The sequence below is a fragment of the Caretta caretta genome, chromosome 22 (genome assembly GCF_965140235.1).
Source record: "Caretta caretta isolate rCarCar2 chromosome 22, rCarCar1.hap1, whole genome shotgun sequence".
NCBI classification, from domain to species: domain Eukaryota; kingdom Metazoa; phylum Chordata; order Testudines; family Cheloniidae; genus Caretta; species Caretta caretta.
Genome location: NC_134227.1, coordinates 23,087,747 through 23,103,330, shown reverse-complemented (window position 1 = coordinate 23,103,330; position 15,584 = coordinate 23,087,747).

The following is a 15,584-nucleotide window of genomic DNA, read 5'->3' as shown; positions in this document are numbered from 1 at the left end:
TAGCTGTGTTCCTAAGGACACCGCTTATTTCAGTACATTGGGGAGCTCGATGGGAGAGAGTTTTGGGGAACTCAGAAAGGTCTGTGCCCTTCCCCCACAAATCCAGCCCCTTTTTCAGAGCTGCCTCCCTAGGACCCACTTGTCACCATTCTGGGAATGAACCAGGGGTTGGATGTTCTGTCAGCTGGGGGAGATGTTTATGAATGCCATCTGCCCTGTAACCGCAAGGCTCAGGACAGCAGGCAGCAGATGTTTCGTCCTCCGCTGGAGACAAAGAATGTCTCCCTTGGGTCACCCAGAGTGCACACGGGGAAGTCTGAGTCACAAGTTACTCTCTGTGTCCCTGTGTCCCGCCGTGATGTTACACCTGCAGGTTGGAATGTCTCCATCTTCCCAGGGAGTCTCCCAGCAGGGAGTAGAGCAGCCATGCTCTCTGGAAAGCTGGGTCTCCGTGCTGTGTGAATCGGCAAGGAGCTGTGACATATGGTGTAAAGGCACCCCAAGAGCCGATTCCTCAGCCATGCACCAGCTCACTAGCTGTCCTCTGGCACGGTCAGAGGCTGCACAATGGCTGGGCTTGACTTACCTAAGCTTTTTTACATGCGTATGGAGCTGTGATAGTGGCAGGAGCCCTAAAAGCAAAAAGCCAGTTTCCTCCCTCGGGTTCCACTGCAGCCTGGATGCTCAGCACCTCTGTCAGACAGACCCCCCCGGGCATGCCAGGACAGGCACTAACAGCTCTGGCACTGGGGTTAGCTGGGGACATTATGATGGCTTTCCCGTAATAACACAGTAATGAGTAATGCATGGGCCTTAGGTTCTGCCCTGCACTGGACCGCCGTGCCTCAGCAGGGTAGTAGTGACACATAACAACACTGCCCTACCTGGTGCGGGAGCCGTGCACTTTAACTCACTAGTGTTTGTCACGTGCTTTGAGAGCCTTGGCAAGAAGCTGCGGGAGAAGGGGCTAGTGTTATAACCTCCCGGGCCCTGGTTCAGGACAGCACGAACACAGGTGCTACACCTTTAAGCATGCACTTCCATAGGCCTTAAGCCAGTACGTTAAGCACAGGTTTAAATACTGGCGTGACTAGGGATGCTCTCGGGAGTTTGGGAGTGGTGCAGTGATCATTAATAAACGGTCTCAAAAAACAGATGCAATACTAAATTAAAAAATAATTCATTTGAAAAAGTCAACTTCACTCTTGCCCTTCCTGCGCTATGGGGCTGCTAAGTGGAATGATGGCTCGGGAAAACCTCACGGATAACCAAAATGCCACAACTGTCATTTGAAAACACGGACGTTGACCATGCAGAGAAGTGACAATGGACACAGCTGTACCTGTCTTACCTGACTCTGTGCTGTCTCAGCAGGTGAGCAGCAAATGAATGAATTAATCAAAGGAGGTGGGCTGTGTTCTTCACCGCAATTCCCACATGCCACCAGGGTGGAGGAGAAGTGAAATGATGGCACCTACTGGAGAGGGAGAATTTGGCAAAAATGCCACCCCCCTGAGTCTGTTATGGCTGCTGCCTAATGGCTTTAATATGTGAAAACAGGGAGGAAAATCAGATCAGTGAGTCTGTGGATTGTATTTAGAGTAACAGCCGTGTTAGTCTGTATTCGCAAAAAGAAAAGGAGTACTTGTGGCACCTTAGAGACTAACCAATTTATTTGAGCATGAGCTTTCGTGAGCTACAGCTCACTTCATCGGATGCAACATCTCATGCTCAAATAAATTGGTTAGTCTCTAAGGTGCCACAAGTACTCCTTTTCTTTCTGTGGATTGTAGTTAGAAATGAGCATGAATATCACTGCTAGAAAGCTCTGGTGTTTGCAAACTCATTAGAAACTGAGGGCGTGTGTATTTTAATTTGTGGTTAGTTAGAATTTTCTTTTATAATGGAGCTTTCCAGAATAGTAGGCAAGAGTCTTCACTGCTTAATTATACACGCAACTTACCCATGGCAAATGTGTTGAGATGATCAGTATTGGAACTAGCTCAGTATCAGAGCAAAGTCTTTTGCAGTGCCTGCTTGACAGGTCTCAAAATGTGATTGCAAATGGGGAGTCATCATTGAACGGGTGTGTTCATAAAATCATCACTGATAAAGTTTGCAGGTGACACAAATATTGGGGGAGTGGTAAACTACGAAGAGGGCAGGTCACTGATTCAGTGCGATCTGGATCGGCTGGTAATCTGGGCCCAAGCAAACAATAAGTGTTTTAATATGGCTAAAGGCATCCATCTAGGAACAGAGAATATAGGCCATACCTACAAGATGGGACTCTAGCCTGGGAAGCCGTGACTGAAAAGATTTGGGGGTCGTGGTGGATAATCAGCTGAGTATGAGCTTCCAGCGTGACACAGTGACCAAAGTGCTAATGTGATCCTGGGATTCACAAACAGGGGAAACTCAGGTTGCAGTAGAGAGGTTATTTTACCTCCGTATTTGGCACTGGTGTGACATACCCTAATAGTAACAGACTTAAGGAGCACAATGTATTTAGCTTAACAGAGAGAAGGTTAAAGGGTGACTGATAAGTACCTGCAGGGAGAACACATATTTAATAATGGGCTCTTCAGTCTAGCAGAGAGAGGTCTAACATGACCCAATGGCTGGAAGTTGAAGCTAGACAAAGGCAGACAGGAAATAAGGCATATTTTTAACAGTGAGAGTAATTAACCACTGGTTGACCCAGGCTCATGGTGGATTCTCTGTCACTGACAGTTTTGAAATCCAGATTAGATGTTTTCCTTCAAGCTCTGCTCTGGGAATGATTCTGGGGCCGGTCTCTGGGCTGTGGGATTCAGGGGGTCAGACGATATGATCACAGTGGTCCCTTCTGGCTTTGGAATCTCTGAATCTCTGTGTTTGCATAAGCAGCACTAACAGCCGTCCCGTGGGTGGGGCTGGGGGAGGCTGTGATGTTAAATCACTAACCACAAACGTTTGCACAGCGCCTGGATACCCTGGGCCGGAAAGTTAGGAGGCAGCCAAACCACCCAACTGCATTCTTTGAGCCTCGCTGATCCATTGTGTTCTACTGCCGGGCTGGGCTAGCCACCTGCAATCACCATCTCATTGTCTCACCCTCACCTGCCTGGGCTCAGTGACCGTATCAGGCTCCACAGCCCATTTCTTTCTCTCTGCCCGGCACTTTCCAAAGCGCAAGGGTTTTAAATACTCACTGTCCCGCGCCCTGTGCAAAGTGGGTGTGAACCGCTGCCGTTCTGGTTCATTGGCCAGCACAGGGCTCTGGTGTAAGCAGCAGCTCATGGTGCAGGGCAATGAGGAGTTGGCCCCAGGGCCAGGAGCCCCTGTTACATAGCGACAAGGTCCTGAGTAACCTAGTGATGGACCTGTGCCAAAAAAAAGGCAGCTAAAGGTGCAAACTTGTCATGTGTGGCGTCATGCCAGCCTGGACAAACACAGTGGGAGGCTCTGTAGCTGGAAGGCTCCACGGGATGGGTGTGATGCAGAAGCCTTTGGAAAAGGGGAGGCAGCAGTTGCAGTGGCCAGGTGCCCCCTAGATTGGGTGCATGGAGACCAGTGTCTGCCACTCCAGCCCATAGAGTGGACTAGTGGCTGCATAGGCCACAGAGGGGGTGCATGGCAGCCGCACTGCCTGACTGCAAGTTGGTGGGGGGGCTTGTTCACTCAACCCCCACTCTTGACAAAGTCAGGGGACTGGTCTGTGGTGTAGGGACAGACTGTCGCCCTCAGCGCTCCCTGGCTAAGGCCCCACCATCCTTGTCCCGCTCTCTCCCGATGCTGAGCAGTGCAGTGCCTCGCCTGTCTGCCGGGGCTGGCTCTTGGCACTGGTGCTGCTCTAACCCAGGAACACAAAGGAGCTGAGGACACAATGTGTGTTGTGTAATATTGACCTGAGTGGCAACACACCCTCCATTCCGGGGGCAAGCTTTCCCAGCCCGTCGTGGAGGCCTGTCTGCTCCTTTCTCACGGACAGGCTGTTTGTTTTTTAACATGGCAATAACTAGTCACAAGCTGGGAAGGCCAGAAGGGACTGTGATGTTCATCTAGTTTGACCCCCTGCAGAACAAGAGCCAGGGGCCTCCCCCAGGGATGCCTGCAGCAATCCCAGGGCTTGTGGCTGAACTAGATTGGCTGGGAGCCCCAAGTGATGTGAAAAAACGGAAACCTGCAGTCACCACAATGGGACATAGTATAGGTCGCTATCTTAAAACAAACAAACTTCTAATCCAGACTCCAGCGAGAAACTGCTGAATTGGAATTCATTTGCAAATTGGATACTATTAATTTAGGCTTAAATAGAGACTGGGAGTGGCTAAGTCATTATGCAAGGTAGCCTGTTTCCTCTTGTTTTTTCCTACCCCCCCCCCCCCAGATGTTCTGGTTTAACTTGGATTTAAACTTGGAGAGTGGTCAGTTTGGATGAGCTATTACCAGCAGGAGAGTGAGTTTGTGTGTGTATGGGGGTGGGGGGATGTGAGAGAACCTGGATTTGTGCAGGAAATGGCCCAACTTTATTATCATGCACATTGTGTAAAGAGTTGTCACTTTGGATGGGCTAGCACCAGCAGGAGAGTGAATTTGTGTGGGGGGGTGGAGGGTGAGAAAACCTGGATTTGTGCTGGAAATGGCCCACCTGATGATCACTTTAGATAAGCTATTACCAGCAGGACAGTGGGGTGGGAGGAGGTATTGTTTCATATTCTCTGTGTATAAATAAAGTCTGCTGCAGTTTCCACGGCATGCATCCGATGAAGTGAGCTGTAGCTCACGAAAGCTCATGCTCAAATAAATTGGTTAGTCTCTAAGGTGCCACAAGTACTCCTTTTCTTTTTGCGAATACAGACTAACACGGCTGTTACTCTGAAACCTGTCAGTATGAAAACAGACCCCACAACTGGAACCGTGCCCCCAGGTAATCTGGGTTTGGACGGAAACTGACTCACTAACTGGAGGCGAGACAGGGCAACACCAGGCCCCAGCTTGGGACCCATGTCCCAGGACAGCTCCTTTGGAAAGGGCTGACCCAGTTGATCCATTGGGCAGCGTCGACCCCAGGGCCGTGGCAGCTCAGAGCATGGCAGCCTGGCTAATGAGCATTGCCATAGGCCTAGGAAACTCTGTTGCAGGGCCAAGCTCTCTGCAGTGGGACACTCTCTGGTACTGCAATTTTGGATTCAGTAACTTGGGACCCCAGTTACACAGACTGGCAGGTGTGAGAGGACGTGCTGCTGACCTGCTCATGCCGGGAGCCTTAGGAGAGCTCAGCTTTGCACTCACTCCATATGTCTTTATATCTTTAAATTTGTGCCTTAAGAAGCAAATTTCCCCCCACTTTCAGGCCAAGCCGCAGTATCTGGATTTGGTGCAGCAGACGGGGTCAGGAACCTGCAGCAACCCTCCCCCTGTCCCCTTCCACCAGCCATGCTGTTCCCTGAGCCACTGGGGCACTGGAGCTGAGGACTGTTTTGCAGATTGTTTTACATTGCCCACCTTGTGCCCAGTCGCTCATGCCCCCCGCTGTGAATGTTCTGCATTGTTCCTGTCCCTCCCTTGGTGGGTGCTGCAGGAGCTCAGGGGGAACGGAGTATCAGCTGTGATACTGGGGGCAGCAGCCCTGGGGATTCCGGGGACAGCTTGTTCCTCTTTCTAGCTAAAAGAGAAGCTTCCCTTGAACTGCTGAGCTGGAACCAGGCGCGGCTTGGAAAGTGCACCGATGTCTCTGCCTTGTGTTCCCGGAAATGCTCCCTCTTGCTTTGGGGCACAGGGAGCACGGCAGCGTTGGGGGGAAGCTGACGTGGTACGATTAGCAGGCAGGATAAACCTCTCTCTCTCTGGTCTTCAGAAATTCCATGGGCCAGGCTGGCTAGACTGGGAGCTAGACAGAGAGCAGGAATCTATCCAGGCTCAGCTCCTGTTTTGTCCAATGGCCTCACTACGGAAGAACCTCATTTACGTTCAGCACAGTGGAGTCCTGTCTCTCCATTACTGTGAGATGCAATCGCTTGCTAGGATTTACCAGAGACTGCGTGCTGTGCTGTGACTCAAGGGGCACTCACTGTCAGCGGCAGCTTTGCCTGCATCAGGGCCACAAATCAGGATCTGGTTCGTGCAGTGCCAAGATGGGAATTGGGCCGCAGGGCAGGATGTCAGCATGTGCATGGCACTAGGTCACCCTCTAGTGAAAAAGGGTTCCTATCTCTGGCTATATCTGCTGGCGTAACACCCCTGTGCCATTGCTTGTGAGGGTTTTATCTCCCCAGGAGGCTGGATCACTTGTTGGGAAAACGTTGGTCTTGTGGCTATGGGGCAAAGCTTGGAGATACTCCATGCCTCGGTTTCCCCTCCCCTCTTGTCTCGTTAGACTCCAGCTCTTGGGGGGAGGGACTAAGAGTCTGTGCAGCACCTGGCACAGTAGACCTCGATCTCAGTTTGGGGATTGAGGTGTTGCTGTGATACAAAGACAGACACTAATAATCAAACCAAGGCACCCTCATGATTTAGATCAGCTGCAAAGCCAAGCCACTGTTGCTGACTGTATTTTCCTGGGAAGTGGTTGTGTTCTGCCCACTGAACCAGTGAAATGCTACAGTGGTAACATAGGGACTCCAGTGTTACCAGCTCCACGTGCTCAAAAAATCACGAGTCAGGACCCAGAAAATCCTGAGTTTGGCTTACAAATCATGAGGTTTTAAAAACAAAGGGTCCAAGGTTCTTTTTCTTGCCCTTCTGGTCTTGGAGATGTTAAGGTCGTTCAGATCTTCAAGCTTTTCTCTGAAATCACAGGGGCTAGAACCATCCCCCCTGAGATTTTCCCCTAATCCTGTCACTCCAGGAGCTGGGCTTTTAAGCAAAGTATCAAATATCATGAGACGCAATAAAATTGGAAGCGCTGGGATCTTAGATTGTCAGCTCTTTGGGGAAGGGAACCAGCGCTTTGTCCTGCGTTTGCACAGTGCCCAGCACCAAGGGGTCCTGGGCCGTGGCTGGCGCTGCCAGCCATGACAATAACACAAGTAAATAATAACAATAACTACCTGGGACACCACACCAACAGCAGGGATAGTCCGACAGCTTTATTAATCTGGGGCTGAGACCTGCTCTCTGTAAGTAGGTGGCAGCAATTAGCACTTCTCCAGGGTCATAAGCTATAGCGGGGTAGGCAACCTGCGGCCCGCGAGCTGATTGTCAGGGGCACTCATGCTGCCCGGGTCCTGGCCACCGGTCCGGGGGGCTCGGCATTTTAATTTAATTTCAAATGAAGCTTCTTAAACACTTTAAAAAACCTTATTTACTTTACATACAACAACAGTTTAGTTATATAGTATAGACTTAGAGAAAGAGACCTTCTAAAAACGTTAAAATGTATCACTGGCACGCGAAACCTTAAATTAGAGTGAATAAATGAAGACTCGGCACACCGCTTCTGAAAGGTTGCCGACCCCTGATCTATGGTTTGCAGACATGATGATGGATGTCCCCTAGAGGAAGATGAGCATTTGGCTTGATGCTTGCATGCATGGGAGAGCTTGCTCCCCTTCATCCTTCTGGTGTGCTCTTTAGCATCCAGCGTACAATCTCGCAGCTGTGCGTTACAGGGCCACACAGCCACACATGGGTCCAGCGTCATGCCTGGTGCAAACTCCTCTGACTTTCAGGGACTTGCACTGGGGATGCCTTTGGCCTGTGGCTTTGGCACTTGTTAAGCCATGTGGTGTGAATCGTGCCCTAGGAGAAGGCAGAGCAAGGATGACTTGTTCCCTCTTATGATGGGCTTTCTCAAACAGTACGCTAGATGCCTAGATAGCTGTGTTCCAGGTCCGCCGAGCCAGCTCTGTTTCCAGCTGGGAGGGTCTCTCTTGTCCCAGCAGGTTTTGCAGTGGGGTAGGGAAAATGCCAGACTATTACCATCTACGTTAGCACCACGCTATTCAAGATCTCCCTGGGGGAGCCCGGCTGCCCTTTCTTCATTGTTTGTTTTCCTTTTACACACTGTCTGGAAAACACAGGGCATTGCTACACTGGAGAGGCATGAGATTGCGCAAGGGAAAGTCACCTGCAGGAGTTTCACACGGCAAGGCTCCCTGTGCTGAATTCCCTTTGCAGTGGGCAGAGGGGCATGATGCTCCTGGGCTCCCGGGCCTGGCTAAACTCCCTTTCCACCCCAACAAGGCCAGGAGGCCAAGGCTGGGAATACACTCCCCAAAGGTCTCATGTCTCCCTTGGGTGCTGCAGCCTCAGGCCCTTGGTATCTACCTGGCTGTCCAGCTGAGCCCTGCTCCCTGCACAGCCATGGCTGGCCATTGCATGGGGTGGGGGCCCTGCTTCCATTCATTTGGATCCACCCATGCTACAAGTTTCAGCATCCTGTAGGGCAACTCAAGCCTCAGGGGAAGGAGCCTCCTATTATGGTTATTTTGGGGGCAGGCCCCCTGAGCACCCTGGCAGGTTTTCATTCCTCGCCCTGGGGCTTTGCAGGGGGTCTGTCAACCAATCTCTGCCTCTCGCCTGCTCCGGGCCGGCTGGTGAGATCAGCTGCATCCCCAGGCTTCCATTCCACTCCCCCCTTAGACAGGGTGGAAATGCAGGAGCTGTTGGGCCATGGGACCCTTAAGGGCTGTGCAGAGCAGGGGGGCCCTCGACCCACTGTTACCCGGGGGGATCTCCGTTCTGTAAGGACAGTGCAGTAGAGTCACATCTGGTCTCACATCTGCTGAGATTTGCCCTGCAGGCCCCATAAGCCCAGGTGTCTGGGACACAAGGAGAGAGGAGGACACCCTTGGCCTAGGTAAAGGAAGGTGGAGGCTCCAAGGCTGAGACGTGGCTGGGAGCCAAGCTGCCACCATCACCGCAGGGGATGTTTGAAGAGTGGCTGTGCCTTGTCAGGCAAACACGAGCAGGTTGTGTCAACAGGGGGGAGAGACTGAACAGGACTGCCCTGTCTCAGCCAGCACTGCTTTCCTCTCACCCTCAGGAAGATGATCTGCCCGCCTGGGTGCATTGCATAAGCTGTTCCCACGGGTTTGGGGACCCAGGAAATAGATGGATCCCAAGCCAGGTAATTAAACGGCATTTCCTCTCTCCCCTGTTGGGCTGAGGTAGCTCATTAATGATGCTGTTGGAGGAGGTGAAAGATTAGAACATTGGCTGCAGCCAGGCACCCTCTCTAATCTCTGCTGATGCTCCTCAGTCCTGACCTGCAGCCCCCTTGCTATTCCAGCCCGGGGCTCTCTGCCCCCCACCTCTGCCAGTGCACCTCAGTCTTGTTCTGCTACACTCTGGATGCAGGAGATTGCATGTGAAGACTGCTCCCTGTACCACACAGCATGGTGGATTTTGTGATGCTGAGAGATCTCTATGCGGATGATGCACTGAAACTACCAAAATCTCTGTGCTCGTGAGCTCGGCCCTAGGTTTCCAAACATGCTGAACTGATGCATGAAATTAGTGACCCAGGAGCCCCTAAATGAGGCCTGTCAGTGCTGGTGGATCTGGTGGTAGACCCGGCCCCCTTGGTTTGCTGTGCAGGCTTGCACTTTGCACAGACCATTCTCTGGTCATGTACAGCAGCAGTCAGAAGGCCACAGGCCCTGTATTGCTCCAGGGGCCCTGTAAGAACATGCTCAGTTTGCAAGTCAAAGGATGGCTTTTCTCCCCACTGGGACAGCAAACTCCGTCCAGGCTCCAACCCCCTGCTGAGCCCCTCCTGCTCTTCGCATCCCCCAGGAAAGGTTCTGTCCGGGGTACTGGCCTGGCTGCTCTGTTGATGATGCGTGAGGCAGAACAGAACCCAGCTCCCTCTGCTGTATCCATATAGATTGGCCACAGGAGGGAACAGGGAGCAGGTCTGATTCTGAGACGCAGGGAGCGGAGCTGTGGGGTCAATAGGTGCCATTTTTACCTAGCTGCTTTTCTAGCAGCATTGCACTATAGGCCGGTTTAATTCAGAGAACTGGGTGGTTCAAGGAGCTGGTAACAGAGTTGGCTCACTGATTCCAATCCAGGCCCAGGCCAACAGGGACTCATGATGGCTGCTCCCCACGTAGGCCCAGTGCCACACTTCGCGTCTTTCTGGTTGTGATGCAGGTAACACCTGGCTCTGAGGAACTCTGGGCTTAAACCAGCAGTTCCTTTTGTCTTGGCCAGCACTGGCTTTTAGTCACTGCCTGCCGGGGGGGAAGTGCAAGCCAGCGCCTTGAGGCAAAGGCTCCACATCTTCCTCCGGCCGTCCGGAGTAATGATTCCTGTCAGGCTCCATACCTGGCTGACTCGGAGGCACAGTGGGGCAGGGCGGTGCAATGGCCCACTGTCAAGCACTTGTGCATGCAAAGCCCAGATCAGAACAGATTTGGTGGCCCTTGTGGTTGCTGTGGTGACACGCTGAGACCAGGGACTGGGGTCCTCAGTCTCTCTCCTGGCCCCCAGCACTGCAGTGTCTGAGCATTTGGAGGCCTGCTGCTCCCCGGTTCCAGCTGCGCTTGGGGGCTGTGCTCAGTGGATCCCTGCAGTTTCCAGACCGTGCTGTCCACGTTCCCAGGTGAGGCAGAGTAAGCGGCTGTGGAGCGGGTTCTGTGGTGTGTGGGGGTGAGGAGCGCCCATGCATAGCCACTCTGTTTTATGCCCTGCTTTGCCTAGCCGTGGGCAGGAAATCTGGACTCGGCTCCAACAAGTTCTGCCGGTGCCCTCTGAAAGCAGCCGGGGTGTTAGACAGCACCAGGAGCCGCATCTCCGCAGTGCATTAGCTGGGTCTCACCGGGCTGTGCAAATGTTACCTGGGATCTAGCACATGGTGCAGACACTGTGATCTCCTGGGGAAATGTTCTCACCCCAGGGGCATTTTTATCTAAATTGAGCTTGCTTGTTAGGTCTTCCTCTCTGCTGCCTCGGTATAGGAACTTGCAGCTGGCAGGTGCTGCTGCCCCTGAGCCACGGCATGGGGATCTGACCCAGACACAAAGCTGTTCCAGGCTACCCCGGAGTATTCCAGTCCCTGGGCGGTTTCAGAGGCCACAGAGCAGTCTATGGGGGGAGAGCCCTGACATCAAAGCGACAGGGCCACTTTACTATGCTGCATGGCAAGAGGAGCTGGAAGGTGGCACGGATGCTCCATGATATTGACAAACCCTGCAGGCGTCTTTCTCGGGCACTGTAAGAAGCTGTGGCCAGCTAGGATGTCACAGCTGTCACCGTGCGGTACATTGTGCCTGTTTATAACGTCACAGGGGCAGAACTCAGCTCCTCCTGCTCTGAAAGCATAGGCCCCTAGGAGAATCTCCCTTAGCTGTCAGCTGCATGGGGGTCTATGACACACCATAGAACAGTTCTTATTCCTGCCATTAGCACACCAGCCAATGCATTACTGTACTTTTCACTGACCAGACAGTGGGAAATTCTTGACTAGAGATTTGTGCTTGCCCAAACTGGCTAGTTGGGGTGTGTGACTGAGTGACAGCATCCCTGACCCCAGCCAGATCCTGAGATGGGCTGCAAATTCATAGGATTTATATAATAAAATGCATCATATAGTGAAATCATTAATAGTTACGCCAATGTCATATACAGTTATATACAGCAGTTATGGTCTATATACTATAAGGATACATAAGAAATGGAACAAAAAATAATAATTTGGGTTTTGTTTTCTTGGCCTTCTGGTTTCTGAGCCTTTAGGGGTCATGTCTCCAAGCTCTGCTCTGAAAACACAAGGGTTAGAAACTTGCTTTTTAAAAACAGGAGATAGGAAAGTCTCCCATCATCACATGACTCCAGCAGCTGGGGTTTACGAAAAACACCCTACACCACTGGTTTTCAGCCTGTGGATTTCCTGAGGGGACCGCAGACTGTCCAAGATTTCCAAAGGGGTCTGCACCTCCCCTCAGAATTTTTTAGGGGTCTGCAAATGAAAAAAGTTTGAAAACCACTGGCCTACACAGCAAAAATTGGCAGTGCTGGAGTTGCAGAAAGCTGCATGGTGCTGGCAATGGCTGTGTCTAACCACGCTTGTTGCTGGCAGGCTTCCTTCTCCATTTCTTGACCAGTACAGTCAGGGATTTTCTGTCTGAGAGCTGTGCTAAGCAAACCGTGCACCAGTGCCGATCCACAGCATGGATGTGACTGTTTTGGAGGACTCTCTTATACCATAGTCATCCTCCACATTTGCAGTTCATCTATTTATAGGAGCTTCGTGGCACTCCTGGTTTGATCGTGCTTTGCATATGGGCCCAAACCTCGTTACCGAGCTGTGTTCCAGTCTCTGTATCAAGGGTTAATGGCTTCAGTGCCGTGTCTGTGGGAAAGTCATTGCAGGGGTGTGGCTGAACTGGGTGCTAACTGGGCAGCGGGTGGTGACTGCAGGGCTGAGGGTGGCATGGCAGGCACAGAGGAGATGCTGAGTTCCCTGAGCCCAGCTGAAGTGGGAGGCAGAGCTTGGTGTCTGAACACTGGCACTAGCTGTGTCAGCTCCGAGGAGACGGCTGGTACAGAGACCGGTGTAGCTGTATAGACCTCACGCGTCAGTGAAGCGAGAAGAAGCCTGCAGTAGACGAGGCTCAGCGATATGCAGCACAGCGCCTGGGTTTTGTATTGCTGATAGCACTTGTTGTTCTCTGCAAACTGCGGCCCCTGGGCAGCTCTTTATGGGGTTTTGACTGTGGTAGGGCAGAGGCAGTCACCTGAGAGCAGCGTCCCCGTCCCTGCTGTGATGCGAATGCACAGGGGCCTTTCTCTCTCCTGCAGCCCCTGCACCTCCACCAGCAGTGGCCCTGTGTCGAGCCGCCCGGTGCCCTGTTGCTGGTCGCTCTCTGTGCTGGGGGGCTGCCTGCCTGAGGGGTGAGTGCCTCTGGCAGCTAGGGGGTTACCACTCTCCCGAGCAGGGGCCTGGCACAGCTGAGGCAATGACTCAAGCTGGGGGCTGAGAGCGCCGAGCCCGCGGGCGTCTCCCTCGCGCTGGGTGTGTGGCCCAGATGCCCAGGCTGCGGGTAACAGCTGGCTCGGGGAAGCCCCCCGCAGTCCCAGGCTCAGGCTGTGGGCAGTGCTTTGGAACCTGAGGCCGTCAGCGGGTCCCCTTCGCCTGCCCTGAGCTCACCGGACCCATCAGTGTCACACGGCCCAGGAAAACAGCTAAAGTGACGCAAAGAGCTGGGGGGTGCTGCTCGGCTTTGCCCACAGAGAGCCCCCAGAGCCTGTGGCTGGCCCAGCACTCACTGAGGTGCCTGGCTAGCAGGGAGAGGGGGCTAGGAAGCTGCTCTTCGGCAGGGGATGGAGCCCATGACTGGGGAGACCCTGGGATACTCACTGATTGTATGGACCCCTCGGCCCCAGGGTCCCTGGAAATGGGGTGCCCGCTGCAAGGATGGGGGCTGTGGCACTTTAGCACTAGACAGGGGGGGCCATCGGTTCCTTCCAGAGGCAAAGCTTTATGCCTCTGAAGTATCTGCCCCAGCCCTGGGATGAATCGTCGCCACTGGGTTACCAGAAAGGGGTGACTCCCCTCTGAGGCAGAGATCAGCCCACTCCCCCTTCTGCTTGCGGGGGCGTTTTTTATCAAAGGGTTGCTGCAGGGGCCCCAGTGCCCTGCCCATGTTCCCCCACTCCATGTCTGTGCCCCCAGCCCTGCAGCAGGATGGTGCCCTCAGAGTCGGGGGCGAGAGGGACATTGGAGCAGTGGGGATGGGACGGGACAGCATTGAGCTGGGGCTTGGCTGGCCTGGGGCTCCTTCGATTCTCAGGGTGGGTACAGCTTCCACTGGCACAGCAGGACGTGGCCGCTAGAGGGTGCCAGCTGCCCAGGAATTGCCCTGCCCAGGGAGACACGCTGCTGTTCGCTGCACTAAGGGGGCTGATGCATCACGGAGCTGCCCTACATATGCCCTAACGCATTGGGTCCGGCTTCCTATGCCAGGAACCGAGCCGTGGGGGGAGTTAGGCCCTGCTGAAGCTGAGAGCGGCAGTGAAAGGGAGTCCAAGGGGGCCCTCAGCCAGGCCCAGACTTCAGCCGCTGACGCTTGCAGGGTCCCAGTTGGCTCCTGGGGGCGGTGCGGTGATGCTCAGCAAAGGGGCTGAATCCCAGGTGGACCCAGGAGCCTCCCCAGAGCGCGCGGGGCCCAGTGCCCGAAACACTGGGCAGCTCTGCCCCACACATTTGAGTGTGTCCAGGGCTGGCTCAGAGGCTGCTGCGGCAGCCTGGAGTTTTGTCTCTGGCCCCCGCCGCCCCCCATGATGATTGTGCTTTCATAACTCTCGCCCCACCTTCCCGCTTCTCGTAAACCTGCCGGAGACTGAGCAGCCTTGGCCACGGGGGCTGCTGGGGAGCAGAGGAGAGCAGGCAACCACTGGCTGCTTCCCCTGTGCTGCGGACCTGTGACTGCCCATTGCTCCTGCCCTGGGCGGTGGCAGGCAGGGTTGGAGCTGACTTGTTTGGGCCAAAACGTGCAGACTCAGGCTGACAGACAAATTGTGCTAACTTGTGTTGATTGAAATAAAAATTAAACGTGCTCCCGGCCCTTCTCCCATGGCTGGACCATGGGCGTGGCAAGGGGCATGTCCCAGGAAGGGCAGGCTCACCCCTCTGAACGAGCGCCCATGAGGACAGAGGGGCCAGGGGAATCCATGGACCCCACAAGGCTGCATGCTGTGCTGTGCAGGGCAAGGAGGCTCTGCCCCCTGATATGGGGGCCCCACAATCCTTGCCCTCCCTGCTGCTCCCCCGTCCAGCGAGGACATCCCTTATCTGGGCTCAGCACCAGGCCCTTCCCCATGGCCGTGTCCCAGTCTCAGCCAGGTGCAGCAGGGCCTGGCCATGCCGGGAAGGAGTTGCAGAGATGTGAGTGAGCAGTCTGAGCCCAGGGGACCCTCGGGCCTCCCAGAGCCGAGGTCAAACCCGGTCACCTCCTGGCGGTAAACGTAGGCCGGGAATTTGGCAGCTCCTGGGTCCTGCTCCTGAGGAATGAGGAATCCTGTTTATGGCCAGTGCAGCTTCCTGTTTAGACTGAAGGCAGAGGGTCTCCTACGCTGCCCAGACTCACTGTGGAGACGTCACACTCCCTTCCCGGGCCAATTTTCCAGCACGGGGATTGTTACACCTGCAAATATCCCCATCCCGCTCCTGCCTTTGGGGTGAACATGGGGGAGCTGCAAGCAAACATGGCGCCTTGCACTTGCCAGTGCTGGGCTCCTGTCTCCCAAAGCTCCCGTCCCTCCTTAGCAGCATGGTGCGTATGACGGGCGTGCTGAGAGGCCGTGGTTGAGCCAGGGCTCCATGGTGCCAGGTGCTGTGAGAGACCGTCCCTGCCCCAACGAGCTCACAGTCTAACTAGACAAGATAAAGGAGGGGTGGGGAGGCCCAACATGGAGAGGAGACTCTTGCTTCTCCATGGGAGTCAAAGGGAACAAGCAGGGAGCCAAGGGTGTTTCCTACCAGATACCCCGTGTCACTGTTGCAGATGTTCAAGGACCATCATCCTGGACCCACTGAGCCAGTGGGGGTGTGGGTGTGGGGGGTGGTCAGACAGGAGAGGACTTAGTTTCTTTAAAAATGAAAGCTGGGATTCTCCCACAATCCCGTGACTCCAAGAGCTGGGGCTTTAAGA